This window comes from Herpailurus yagouaroundi, unplaced genomic scaffold, assembly GCF_014898765.1.
Source record: "Herpailurus yagouaroundi ecotype Mexico unplaced genomic scaffold, PumYag 28, whole genome shotgun sequence".
NCBI classification, from domain to species: domain Eukaryota; kingdom Metazoa; phylum Chordata; class Mammalia; order Carnivora; family Felidae; genus Herpailurus; species Herpailurus yagouaroundi.
Window position 1 is genome coordinate 158,822,982 of NW_024412376.1, and position 12,579 is coordinate 158,835,560.

At 46.1% G+C, this 12,579-nt stretch overlaps 1 long non-coding RNA gene across 1 annotated transcript; it reads right to left on the minus strand.

Moving 5' to 3' along the window:
* Positions 1-883: 883 nt before the first annotated feature.
* LOC121033822 (uncharacterized) lies at positions 884-10,271 on the minus strand. The gene is made up of 3 exons (XR_005792145.1): positions 10,059-10,271; positions 4,452-4,633; positions 884-1,079 (listed from the first exon to the last, which is right to left on the minus strand). It is a non-coding gene; the product is annotated as an uncharacterized LOC121033822 (long non-coding RNA).
* Positions 10,272-12,579: the final 2,308 nt, after the last annotated feature.

The window sequence follows — 12,579 nt, forward strand, 5'->3', positions numbered from 1 at the left end:
CTTCCTCGCTCACTCTGCCTATGCAGTATTCCCCATATACCCCAGGCAGCACAGGGTAAATCCCTAACTGTCTTCCATAGTGCTATCTAGTTTACCCCCAAGCAGGCCCTCGCCCCGTGTCCTACATCTCTGTGATGCGTGAATGTCCCCACCACTCGCCCAGGTTCTGTGAATTCTTCTCCTTCTCTGGCCTTCTACATCCCTGTCAGCATTTGAGGCTGCTCAAACAGTCACCAACTTCAATCCTTTTCACTTCCTAGGTATCTGCTCATTGAATGAGCTTTTCTCCATTTTTACTGCAAGCACCTGGGTCTAGGCCAACATCACCTCTCTCCTTAACCAAACAAATCACCTCTTAATAGGTTCTTCTTCCTCCACATTTACATCCCTCCTATACATTTCCTCTCCAGGAGCAACACATCCTTCCTAAAAAGCATATCTGATCAGGCCACACCCTGCTTACAGCCCTTCCAGTTTCGAAGTCTTTTGAAGACTTTCAGGGAAGATCCACTCAATCATGCCCGGCCTATCCACAGTCTGTAATAGTTCTTATTACACAGACTTGTTTAATGGTACCTTCAAGAAGGTGTGTGACTCATGTTTTGAAAACAAAGATCTGCCCAAGTTACCCCATTTTGTTCAAATCCTTTAAAGATTCCCCATTGCCTCCAGGTGCTGTGAGTGTGCCCTCCTACATCTCTAGCCTCCTCTCTCTACGCCATCCAATGCCCTTAGCCTTCCCAGCTATAGACAGAGCCTCACCCATGCAGCACTAGCTCACAAATCTTTGCCGATGTTGCTTCTTTTGCCTGAACCACCTTGCCTCATCTACATGCTGGTCGGCGCGTCCCCATCCTTCAATACCTATCTTGATTACCTCTCTCCCATGAAGTCTTCAGATACCTCTCTCCTCTCGGCAGACTTCACCACCTCTTCTGCTGTGGCCCCACGTTATTTGTACAAATTTCTATCACTTCACAGCATTTCTTGGTTTATAATTCTGATTTTGTGTCTGCCACTGGACTACAAACTTTTCAAGGGTGGTGTCAAGGTCTTACTCAGCTTTCGTTTCCAAGTACCTGCCGCATACAAAGAAGGTGTTCAATACAAATACACCGAGCGAACAAATGAATGAACAACTTCATCCAATCTACAGAGAGCTACAATTTTTTCCTCTCCGGTTATTCTACCTCCTGCGAACTACGATAGATGAGATTGCCTTATTTTCTGAGCTCTATACATATATAGCTATACAATCTTTCTTAGTAGGTTCTAAACATCTAAAGAGCAGGGGAAAAGCCTCACAGTTTCTTTGTTTCCTTGCCTTGCACATGGAGGAACTCGATCTCCTTTTGCTGATTGATTGTTATTGCTAGATCTACTATTCCTTTTTGATTCGGCAAGTTACTGAAAAAGAATTTAAAAAGAAAGCCTGCTCAGAAATCAAACAACAAAATCACAAAATGTTCTTTTCTAAAAATAACACATCCCCAAAACACTCAAGGCAAAAGCTGTGTGTTTTCTCCTCTCCCATTAATGAGAGAAAGATACGACTTCCTCAGTTTTCATTTTGTCTGCGTCATGTCTGTGTTGCCTGGAGATTTGCGGCTGTTGTTGCAAAAAAGATCAAATGACAACGGGAGACGGATGGTCTCCTTGATTAAAAAGTGGCACTCAGATACATCAGCTTCCTCAAATTCAAGGAGGAGAGGGTTATTTCACAGCTAGTGCCCACTTCAGAGGCACGAATCCCTGGGAGCAGCTGAGGCTCCCCTCCCCACCCCCCCCACCCCGCCCTGTCCAGATCTGCCCACACAGGAACTTTAACGCAATGACACGTAGAGCAGAATCACAAAGGCTTAGAGTTTCCTGTTCATTGATTCAAGATCATCTTTCCAGAGACAATTCAATAAGTGGCATGGCAGAGTCAAACCAACCTGTATTCCAATCCCAGCTCTGACAGTCAGTAGCTGTGTGACCCTGGTCAAGTTACATGGCCTCTCTAAGCTTCAGTTTCATCAGTTGGAGAATGGGGGTGATAATAACATACCTAACACCATGCTGCTGATGTGGTTAAATGAGATAACACAAAGATATCCCTGCCTGTTCCTCAGTGCTCGTCAATGGTGGCCGTTATCATTTATTCGCCAGAACCTCATGTGTCAGAATAGCCACCAAATGTTGAAGACTTACATAGTGCTCTAGACACTATGCTAGTTGTTTTTATGCTGATTAGTTTACTTATAAATCTCAAAACAGTCTTTAATCAGGTATTATCCTCATTTTATAGTTGGGGAAACTACATGTGCGTGAGGATAAGTCACTTACCCAATATCACACACCTCTTACAGTCACCTTTATGGCAGAATGAGTCATCGCCTTTTCCACAGCCCTATGTTTCTGTTTCCTATCTTAAATGGGAGGGCAGTACTCAGAACCCCGAGTGCCATCCAACTCCCACAACTTCCGGAAGAATTTGCGACATGCAGTCAGGGGGACCCAGTGGATTTTCAATAGTACTACTACTAATCTCGTAGTAATTTAGCCAGATGTTTCTCCTACACTGGAGCCACATTTGAGCTTCAGTGGCCCTTTTAATCAATTTTTTTAACTTTTTTTTTTTTTTAATTTTTGATAGAGAGAGAGTGGAAGGGGGAGAGGGGCAGAAAGAAAGGGAGACACAGGATTGGAGGCAGGCTCCAGCTCTGAGCTGTCAGCACAGAGCCTGATTCGGGGCTTGAACCCATGAACTGTGAGATCATGACCTGAGCCGAAGTCGGACGCCTAACCAACTGAGCACCCAGGCAACCCCCCCCACCTTTAATCACTTTTGTTGAAGAGTATGGGCCTTCAGATCTTTCCACTCTAAGGGAGGAAAAAAAAAAACCAGAAGAGAAAATTTTTGCCCACCACCAAGGACCTGGAAAGAAACAGGCCTCAGCTGTCCTCCCCTTATTTCTCTGCCTGTGGACAACGTATTGCCCATAGAGACAAAACCGCTCACCAAGCAAGAAAGATCCCTCAACCTTGTTTTGTCCCTACTGGACTCATAAATAAAGAATAAACCACTGGCCCTCCCTCTCTCTCCCCTGTCCCCCCAAAATATCTAACCATTCCTTTTTCCTTCCTACTAAATATTCCCATCCACCGAGCACTGTAGCTTTTATATATTTGTCAATCAGTGCTTAATCTATCAGAGCATCCTCTTTGGGCAGCAGTTGCCTTTGGACAGGAAAAGGCCTTGAGCTCCCTCTAGAGGTTGCTATAATTTGACCAACCCACAGGACCCTCGCCTTGACTTTACACAGCTGCAGGTGGTAGCCAGGGGCAATGTCACATTTGTCTGGGTTTGCCAAGAGCGCTACAGGAATGAATTCAAACCAGAATATTCTCCACTGGAAAAGTGAACCAGGGCCAAAGTGACAATGTCAACAACTCCCTCCAAGTGAGCAATACAGAGACAACGGCTTTCTCCAACATGAAGACAGGTCGTTTTGGTCCCCGGAGCCTGTTGAGTCTCAGCAGAAAAATCTGAGCAGAGAGCAACAGAGGGGCCAGCCGTCTCCCCCCCCAGGTTGCGAGCTCTGAGGCCCTACCAGGCCTCCAGAGATAGGAACAGAGAGACAAAGCTGTTTCCTTCTGGCACCGAACGCTGACCAGTGAGAGGCACCCAAGATGATGGCCTGCCTAGTGCCAAGCCCTGGAAGGTTCAGAAAGGCCGCCTGCCCCAGACAGACAAAAAGCCAGCCACTGCATAAAGCAGGCATGTGTCTGGAGCATCACTGGCTACATTTCCTGCTCTGGTGTCCAGCGCATGCGTGGGAAATGTCTGGTACTAGCTAAACACATTTTTGGAATAATGTTGAATAAGCACACACCTAACAGCTGTCCTATGGCTGCTTCCCCTAACTGGTGTAGGGTGCACTTGTTGTGGGTAGAATCATGTCCCCCCCCACAAAAATATATTTCATTTTTAACTCACAATGCCTATGAACGTGACCTCATTTGGAAACAGGGTCTTTGTAGATCAAATAAAAGTTAAGAGGAAATCATGCTAGATTCAGGTTACCCTTAATCCAGTGACAGGTGTCCTTGGAAGAAGAGGAATATTTAAAGGCAAACACACAGTGACAGAAGCACATCATGTGATGACACAGGCAAAGATGGGGGTAATGTGTCCGAAAGCCAAAGGACACCACAGATTTCTGGCAACCGTGAGAAGCTAGGAGAGAGGCATCACATGAGCCTTCCTTGGAGTCTTCTGAGGGAACCTGGCCCTGCTGACACCTTGACTTCAGACTTCTAGCTTCCATTTCTGCGAGAGAATACATTTCTGTTGTTTTAAGTTATCCAGTTTACAGTAATTAGATATGGCCCTAGCAAACAGCACTTTACTCTTCCCAGCACAGTGAAATGAAAATCTCAGGGCCCCCGCAGAGGAAGTGTTATACCTCTTATTCCTTCAAAAAGCCAGACGACACCCAGTCACTCTTTTCACTGCTTCCAGGTCTCTGCCTGAAGATGAGGCTTCCCCATGATGGAAACAGCGTGGGCCTCAAAATTCAATGCCACACCATGGAGGGGTTGCTGGTAGCTTCAGCTAAAGCTCTATAGGTCTCACAGGGCTTCTGTTCTAAACAATAGGAGAAAAGAAAAAGCAGAAATTATGGACACGCTTCAATTCCTTCATGTGGAACACTGGGCAGCAGCTTTCCCCCTAATCTCTTTGTACAAATATATTTTGGAAAAGAGGATGTATTTTCTCACAATACAGGGCATTTCAGACAGTATAGGCTCCCTGACCTATTTGCAGAAATAGCTTATCCTCTGCTTACAGACAATAAACAATCATTATGATGTGTTAATCTCATATGCTTCTCAGGAGAAGGGAAAATCATCACATGGAAGTAACAGAGGGTTTCAACACCTTCCTTCCTCCAAAAAAGGGATTGTGTCAGAGTGCTCCCTTCCAAGGACGCTGTCCCACTAGATTGCGAGCTTTCTCAGGAGAGGAACAGTCCCATTTAATCTTCCAATCCATGCTCCCTGGCACCAGGTGGGGTATCTTGCAGGCTTTCTGAAAAAAAAACTGGAGTGGAAGGGCTGGAGATGGACAGAGCCCTCTCCACTGGAGGGATCTGAAGCCTCAAAAGTTCCCTGCTCCGTCCTCTTCCTACCAAAGTCTGTAAAGACACGAAGAGAACCTTTCATCTGAATTTTCTTTGCCAGTTAACATTAATTCGGGGTTAAATCTTCCATAAAGACCCATTCGTGCAATGACTGGGTTTCAATCACGCCAGCTGTACTGCCCAAGACGACATGTTTAAAATCCCTTCCGTTTAAGTGGACAAGGCAAGGTGAACACAGCATTGTTCAAGCCTACCTCGTTCCAGGATGGTTGCTGCTAATCAGCCTGACTCCTTGCAATCTCTTCTGTCAGCACTGACCTTGGGTCTCCGTATCTGCTGACTCTCTAGACAGCTTGCTATGTTTTCTTCCCAACAGGGCTCCTGGAAAGCCCCCATTTGGCCCAAGTCCCAAAATTCCTTCTGATCAGCTCTCTTGGAACGCATCCTGCTTAAGCGGGATGTCTGCCCCTACCCATCCTGATTCTGGGAGTTGGAGTGTCTGCTTTGACTACAGCGTGAAGGAGTCCTGAGAGGGCAGCTCTCCCTGAGCTATGAGTTCTCCAACAGGCTGCCCGTCATAGGCTTGTCTACCAGCCATGCAAGCAGTGAAGCTCGGATCGCTATTCAGAAACAGGGTCTCCTCTCGCTGCATCATTTAGGTGTTTTCGGCAATATGAGCCTTTAAGAGAACAGACGGGGCCAGACTCTAAATGTTTTATATTATCTTGACTAAACTTGGTGATGGTTAGAAGAAGAGGGAACAAGAATGAAAAAAAAAAGGAGGAAAAATGGGTAGGAATATAGGAACAGCTGATCTTGCAAATCTGCTTTAGGAAAGATCCAAAAGCTGCATTTCTATCAATTAGGGAGAGAAAAGTTCAGATACTAGTAGGGAGGGGGGCAGGTGGTGGAAGGTCCAAATATCCTGAGGTAGTATCATGGAAACTTCAAGATACACACACACACACACACACACACACACATATTTCCCTAGCATAAGCATCTAAGTATTTGGATCTCTAGGGTCTAAAAGAGGGGAGTCAACCCAGCGATTTGGAAAGGAGACTGAGCTAAGGTTAGCAGTGGGAACCCCGCTGGGAGAAATGCAGATAGACATGATGAAGACATTTTTTGAGGGTGAGAGGTTCATTAGAGCTCACCAACAGCATACACATCCTGTTACCATGATGGCTACATCAAGGTCCCAGAAGAATCTTGGGTTAGGTCACTCCTGAATCTAACTCAATTTACCTACAAAGTGAGAGTAATGACAACATCTCTATATACCGCAAGGAGACTTAGAAGGATTACATGAGACAATAATTATTAAGAACCTCTGCAATTTCTTACAACATGCCCATGACAAATTCCTCCTCATCTACCAAAGGCACAGAGCCTGCTTATGGGAGAAATTGGAGCTTTAAAACTTTGGGATTTGGGGTGGGTTGACCAAGGGGCCTGGGTGAATCACCTCACAATCAGGTGACCTTGTTATATAACTTCAGGTGACAATGTATTCGGTGATATTGGGCGGAATTTCCCTTGAATCTGGGGACTGGAAGCAAGAACATGCAGTGAAATCTGAGCCACAGCAGGGTCAAGTGAAGAGCCCTCAGTGGGAAATCAGGACAATTGGATTCTCATACCAGGTATAGCTAAGCATGGACCAGTGTCATCAACTGTCACTGTGCCACTTTGCTCACTTGTAAAATAAAGGCATCATCTCCTAGTTGTTTCCATGCTGTAATATTGTGTGTGTGTGTGTGTGTGTGTGTGTGTGTGTGTGTTTGTATACACATGTCGTAATGCTAATGAAAGAAGCATTAAACTAACTAGTGCTAAGCCCTGGATTTTGCTCTACACTTTCCCCAAAACAAGACTTTTTTTTGAAAGGGGTGGGGTGAGGGACAGCAGGGAGAAGGAGAGAACCCCAAGCAGGCTCCATGCTTAGTGAGGAGCCCATCTCGGGGCTTGACCTTACAATCGTGAGATCGTGACCAGAGCCAAAATTAAGAGTCAGACACTCAACCAACTGAGCCACCTAGGCACCCACCCAAAACAAGATATTTTATGCAATTCTTAGAACATATCTGGGTGTAAAAGAGCATATCTGGGTTTACAAAAGCAGGTGCCAGCCAAATGAAGAGCAACTCTGCATGAATGCCTTCATTCGCAAATACTCCTGTGCTCATTAAATTCACACTGATTGATTATCCCAATTACCTTATCCAGACCTACTAGCATCTCACTGTACATTCTCTGCCCAACAGGAAGGACTGTGCACTAGAGGCCCAGGGTCCTGTGCTGGAGGAAAAGTGTGAACCTCCATTTGGTTTCCAGTGACCCCTAACTGGCTCATGACAGACCAGTCCTGGGGCTCAGGGCTCGTCCTGTTATCTCCCTGAAAGGCATGTGTTGGGGTGAGGGTGGGGCTCCCCCACCTGTAGGGAAGGCTATGAAGACACAGAAGTAAGAGGACATTTAGGGTCTTCAGCATTTCAAGAAGAAGCCCAGAGTGGCATGGGAGGGAAATGGGTTCAAGTAGACCTGATGGGACTCCTTGAATCTCCTTTAGACTCAAAATTGCTTCTTGCTCTACCCAGAAAATTTTTATAATCAGATTTCATAGCAAAACCAGCTGGAAACAAGATACACCAGAAAGGGCACATGTGTGTGTTTATGTGTGTGTTACAAGGTCCTGCCTTATGCTAAAAAAATACCCGGGAAAGATTTCCTTTCACAACATACACATTGAGACTCACTCAGCTCCCTAATCTCTGCAGCTCCGAGGTACACTCAAAGGGATAGGAAGCATAGAGGCATCATCCTGATTCTCCAGGGCTAGGTAGGGCAGCCCTTCCCCTCCCGTATGTTCCACCAGTATGGGCCATGTAACAACCTCAGGCAAGTTACTAACTCTTTTGGGGTCTCAGTATCTTCATTTGTGAGACAGAGATCCTAACTGTGCCTGTCTATGGGGTTAGGAAGAGAATTCAACAGGATACTTCATGTAAATCATTTACTGTAGTGCCTGAGTTTTAAAAAGGGCTAAAACATTATCCTGGCCATAAATAATAGCACTATTTCACTGTGCTTCTCACTGCTACTACTCTTGTAGAATTACACAGTGCCAAATTGCAGTTGTGGATTTACCTATGGGACCCTCCCTCTGAACAGAGAACCCCCTGAAGGCCAGACCTGGTCCTGTGTCATCATCGCTCTCTGGCCAGCACTCCACTGAGTGCCTGATTTACGACAGGTGCTTGGGGGGCACCTGGGTGGCTCAGTCAGTTGCAATCTCAACTCTTGATTTCGACTCAGGTCATGATCTCAAGGTTCGTGGGATCGAGGCCGGCGTCTGGCTCTCCAGCGACAGCGTGGAGCCTGCTTGGGATTCTCTCTCCCTCTCTCTCTGCCCCTCTCCTTCTCTCTCTCTTTCTGTCTTTCTCTCTCTCTCCCTCAAAATTAATAAGTAAACATTAGAAAAGAAACAAACAGGGGCGCCTGGGTGGCGCAGTCGGTTAAGCGTCCGACTTCAGCCAGGTCACGATCTCGCGGTCCGTGAGTTCGAGCCCCGCGTCAGGCTCTGGGCTGATGGCTCAGAGCCTGGAGCCTGTTTCCGATTCTGTGTCTCCCTCTCTCTCTGCCCCTCCCCCCGTTCATGCTCTGTCTCTCTCTGTCCCAAAAATAAAAATTAAAAAACGTTGGAAAAAAAAAAAAAGAAACAAACAGGTGCTTGGTATGTGTCCTGCTGAATGAACAAAGGGTTAAAGCAGTGAATCTCAGCCCCGGCTGCCGCTGGCATCACCCAGCCAGGTGGCTTTAAAAATCTTGCCGTCCAGCCCCAACTCCAGAAATTCTGAGTAAACTCATCACAACTGAGGCTCTGACGTGAACAGTCTGTGAAATCTCCCCCAGGGTTGGAGGTGCTCTGAGAGACAGCAGGAGTTGGGGACTATTTCAGGGTCTCAAAGATCAGCCAGGCCAAGCCAGCCCTGAGGCTGTCCCTCCAATCGCCCATCTCCGAGGCAGTTGGCAAGGCCCAGGAGCCCCTGGAGACACAACTTGTTGGGATTCGAAGTGTCCTGTCCTGACTGCTGAGCAGTGTCTTCTCGTGACACAGCACCGCTGGCCCCACTGCCTCCCCACGGAACAAAACACAATCCTCATCCTGAAACTTGGCCCAAGACAAACTACAACTGCTTTTCTTTTATAGCCAAATTCAGGCACTCTCGGCTCTCAGTGAAAATCATTTGCAGGCCTTGTGGGATAGAGGAGAGAAAATAACGTCTAAAATATATAAATAATTCAGGGCTGAGTTTATTCATGACGCCGTGTTTTCTCCGAGCTGCGGTTTGTATAATCTTTCTTACACTGCCAGTTGGGCCTGCCTCCATAGCATTTATTACTGCAGACAACCTGTTAGAAGCTGTTTTGATTTATGCATCTACATTCTATTACGGAGGTAAGTTTATAGCACGCTGCGGTTTCTGCTGCTGACATTGTAGGAAGAGAAAACACACACACACACACACACACACACACACACACACACGACTGGAGGAAAGAATGGGGAATAGTCATGCTGCCAGTCTAAAAAGGTCAAGAGAGGGGCGCCTGGGTGGCGCAGTTGGTTAAGCGGCCGACTTTGGCTCAGGTCATGATCTCGCAGTCCGTGAGTTCGAGCCCCGCGTCAGGCTCTGTGCTGACTGCTCAGAGCCTGGAGCCTGTTTCCGATTCTGTGTCTCCCTCTCTCTCTACCCCTCCCCCGTTCCTGCTCTGTCTCTCTCTGTCCCAAAAATAAATAAACATTGAAAAAAAAATTTTTTTTTAAATAAAATAAAAAAATAAAAAGGTCAAGAGAAATGGGCCTATGTGCTCTTATGTACCATTTAAAGTTATCTGGTACACACATTCACACTCACCTACCTGCATAAGACAAAAAAAAAAATGTCAATCCAACATCTTCTAAGGGCCAGCTCACTCTTCTAGGTGATCCGGATACATTAGTGAATGAAGTAGAGAGAATCCGTCCTCTAAGGACACACTCTTGTTCCACCAACAGCCTCCTGGGGAAAATGATGCTCTCATCTCTGTCTCCCCAACAATGCTTAGCACAAGGTTGACACACAGTGGGCACTCCATATCTGTGGAATGAATGAGTGAATCCCAGATGAGGAATAAAATGAAGTTACACTGTCAAGATCACTTTTCAGTTCTCTCTCCTCCTGGCAAGGTTCCATAAGAAAAACCACACAAAACTTCACCCAAGAAGCATTTATTGCTCGGGTCTCAAGGATGTTAGGCTGGACGGCTCTGTTACCTTTGCTTGGCTGACTCTCGGAGCTCAGATGTGGCTGGCTGCCCACTGACCAGGTCAGCCTCTGCTGGGACAGTTGGGGTGACTTGGCTTTGCTCCATGTGTCTCTCATTCTCCAGTAAGTTACAAACCATGTCCTTGTGGCCATGGCAGAAGAACAGAGAATAGCTAGAGACATGCAGGTCTCTTGAGACTTCAGTTAGGAACTAGGAAACCATTACTTTTTAAGGATTCTATTGGCTGAAGCAAGTCACAAGGCCAGACCAGATTCAAGGCATGAAAGATTCCATATTTAGTGGGGGGATCTCAAAAGTCACAGAACAAAAGTCAAGGCTCAAGAGGCTAAAAAATCAAAGCCACCATTGCAATCTGCCACAGGTACCCAGCAAATTAGCGAAAAGCTATCCCTGGAACCAGCCTGTAAGTGAAGTCTACTTTCCTTCTCAGTAACATCCAGGCACATTCCCCGCCACCCGATGCGGAACATGGCTCCTTGATGAGTTTACAGAGAAAGTATGTTGTGTGTCTGAAAATAGTTCCATGTTTCCAGAGTATCCCCCACCCTGATCTTTTTACCAGGGCCCCACGGGGTGTCACCTGCCTCTGATACCCTGCCCTTGTTCCCACGAGTTCTTCCTGCACCATTCTTAACCTACCACTGTAGGAGACATGATGTGTTTATACTAAGATCACGAGACAGAATTTTAGCTACAATGTACTGAGCGCTTACCACATTCCAAGTCCTGCGCTGAAGGACTTTGTACATGCTACCTCATTTAATCCTCACACTGACTCTGTGAGCATGTTAAAATGATCTCTCATTTACCATTGGCAGTGGGGGTGGGTATAAATACCAGGGGAGACGACATCTCTTGTCTAAGGTTCTAGAATTAGTAAGTAATCAAGTCAGGTTTCAAATCTAGTGTGTCTCAATCGGAGCCCATGTTTCTAACCACTATACCATGTCTGTCTTCCTTGAACCCATAGGGTCTCCTTCACTAAACCATGACACCCACCTTGGTAAAGAATTTCCACTTTCTTGAAGCAAAAGACCATGATCTTCTGCTATCAGATACTGCAAAGGAAGAATCCAAGTTCACACAACAACAGCTTGGATTATTTTCCTTTGGGGACAAAGTTGGAGACAGGTTGTGAAACTTCCTGTCTGGTATAATTTCCCCCAGCTCCCACAAGAATATCCCAGGCTTTGTTAGTCAGAGTGACTGCAAATGAGGCCATAGATTTAGTTTCTCCTTGGGCCAGTTGGAGTCAACATAATGCATGATGTAATTTGCTTGCCCACATGAGCACCAATAATTCTTTGTGTAATTTCCTATTGTTGGTTGGAAAGAAGTCTGGTTCTGAACTGGAGAGAAAGTATGAGAATCCACGCACATTATTGCAAAAGCATTGGATCCCTACAGCAGTGCCTTGATGTGGACAGTGGGAGAGTGTGAGCCCGGGAAATGTGGCAGCTCATTCCAAAGTCGAGCTATGAAAAGAAACGGAGTCCTCCACAAGTGGACTGTCTATCCAATCCTCATTTACCTTCTCTTTCAACGTCCGTTTAATACTGACACCCAAAGAGCAATAGACAAATGGAAACCTACCACCTGATCCATAGGTTTCCGGGCTCATGAAAGTTCCAATGCAGAATTCTGATGAAAGCTGAATTCAAGATGATTGGTTAGGTTTAAGACCCTGAGAGGAAGAGGAACACGCCCAGGGTTGCTGGAATGGGGGAAAAAAAAATATAAAAATATATATATATACACACCAAACCACACATAACTGTGTGTGTGTGTGTGTGTGTGTGTGTGTGTGTGTGTGTGGCTGTTCAACAAGGCTTTTGGTGCATTTAACCAGCCAACTACATAGGTAAGGATGACAGGTTTGCTTCACTCCACTGGTCAAGGGGAGTTTGGTGAGCACCAACCTGCATTCGGGAGGAAGGACACAGTCTTCAATAGGGGGGGTTATCATATTAAAGAAAAAGGTGGAAGAGGGCCTACTATGCCCAAACACAAGAGATACTGGAAATCAGAACACTGTCTTTAAGGCACAGTGACCCCATCCACTAGTAAGCATATAAGTGAGGGATAAGCTGGGATCAACCACAGTGGTCATTTC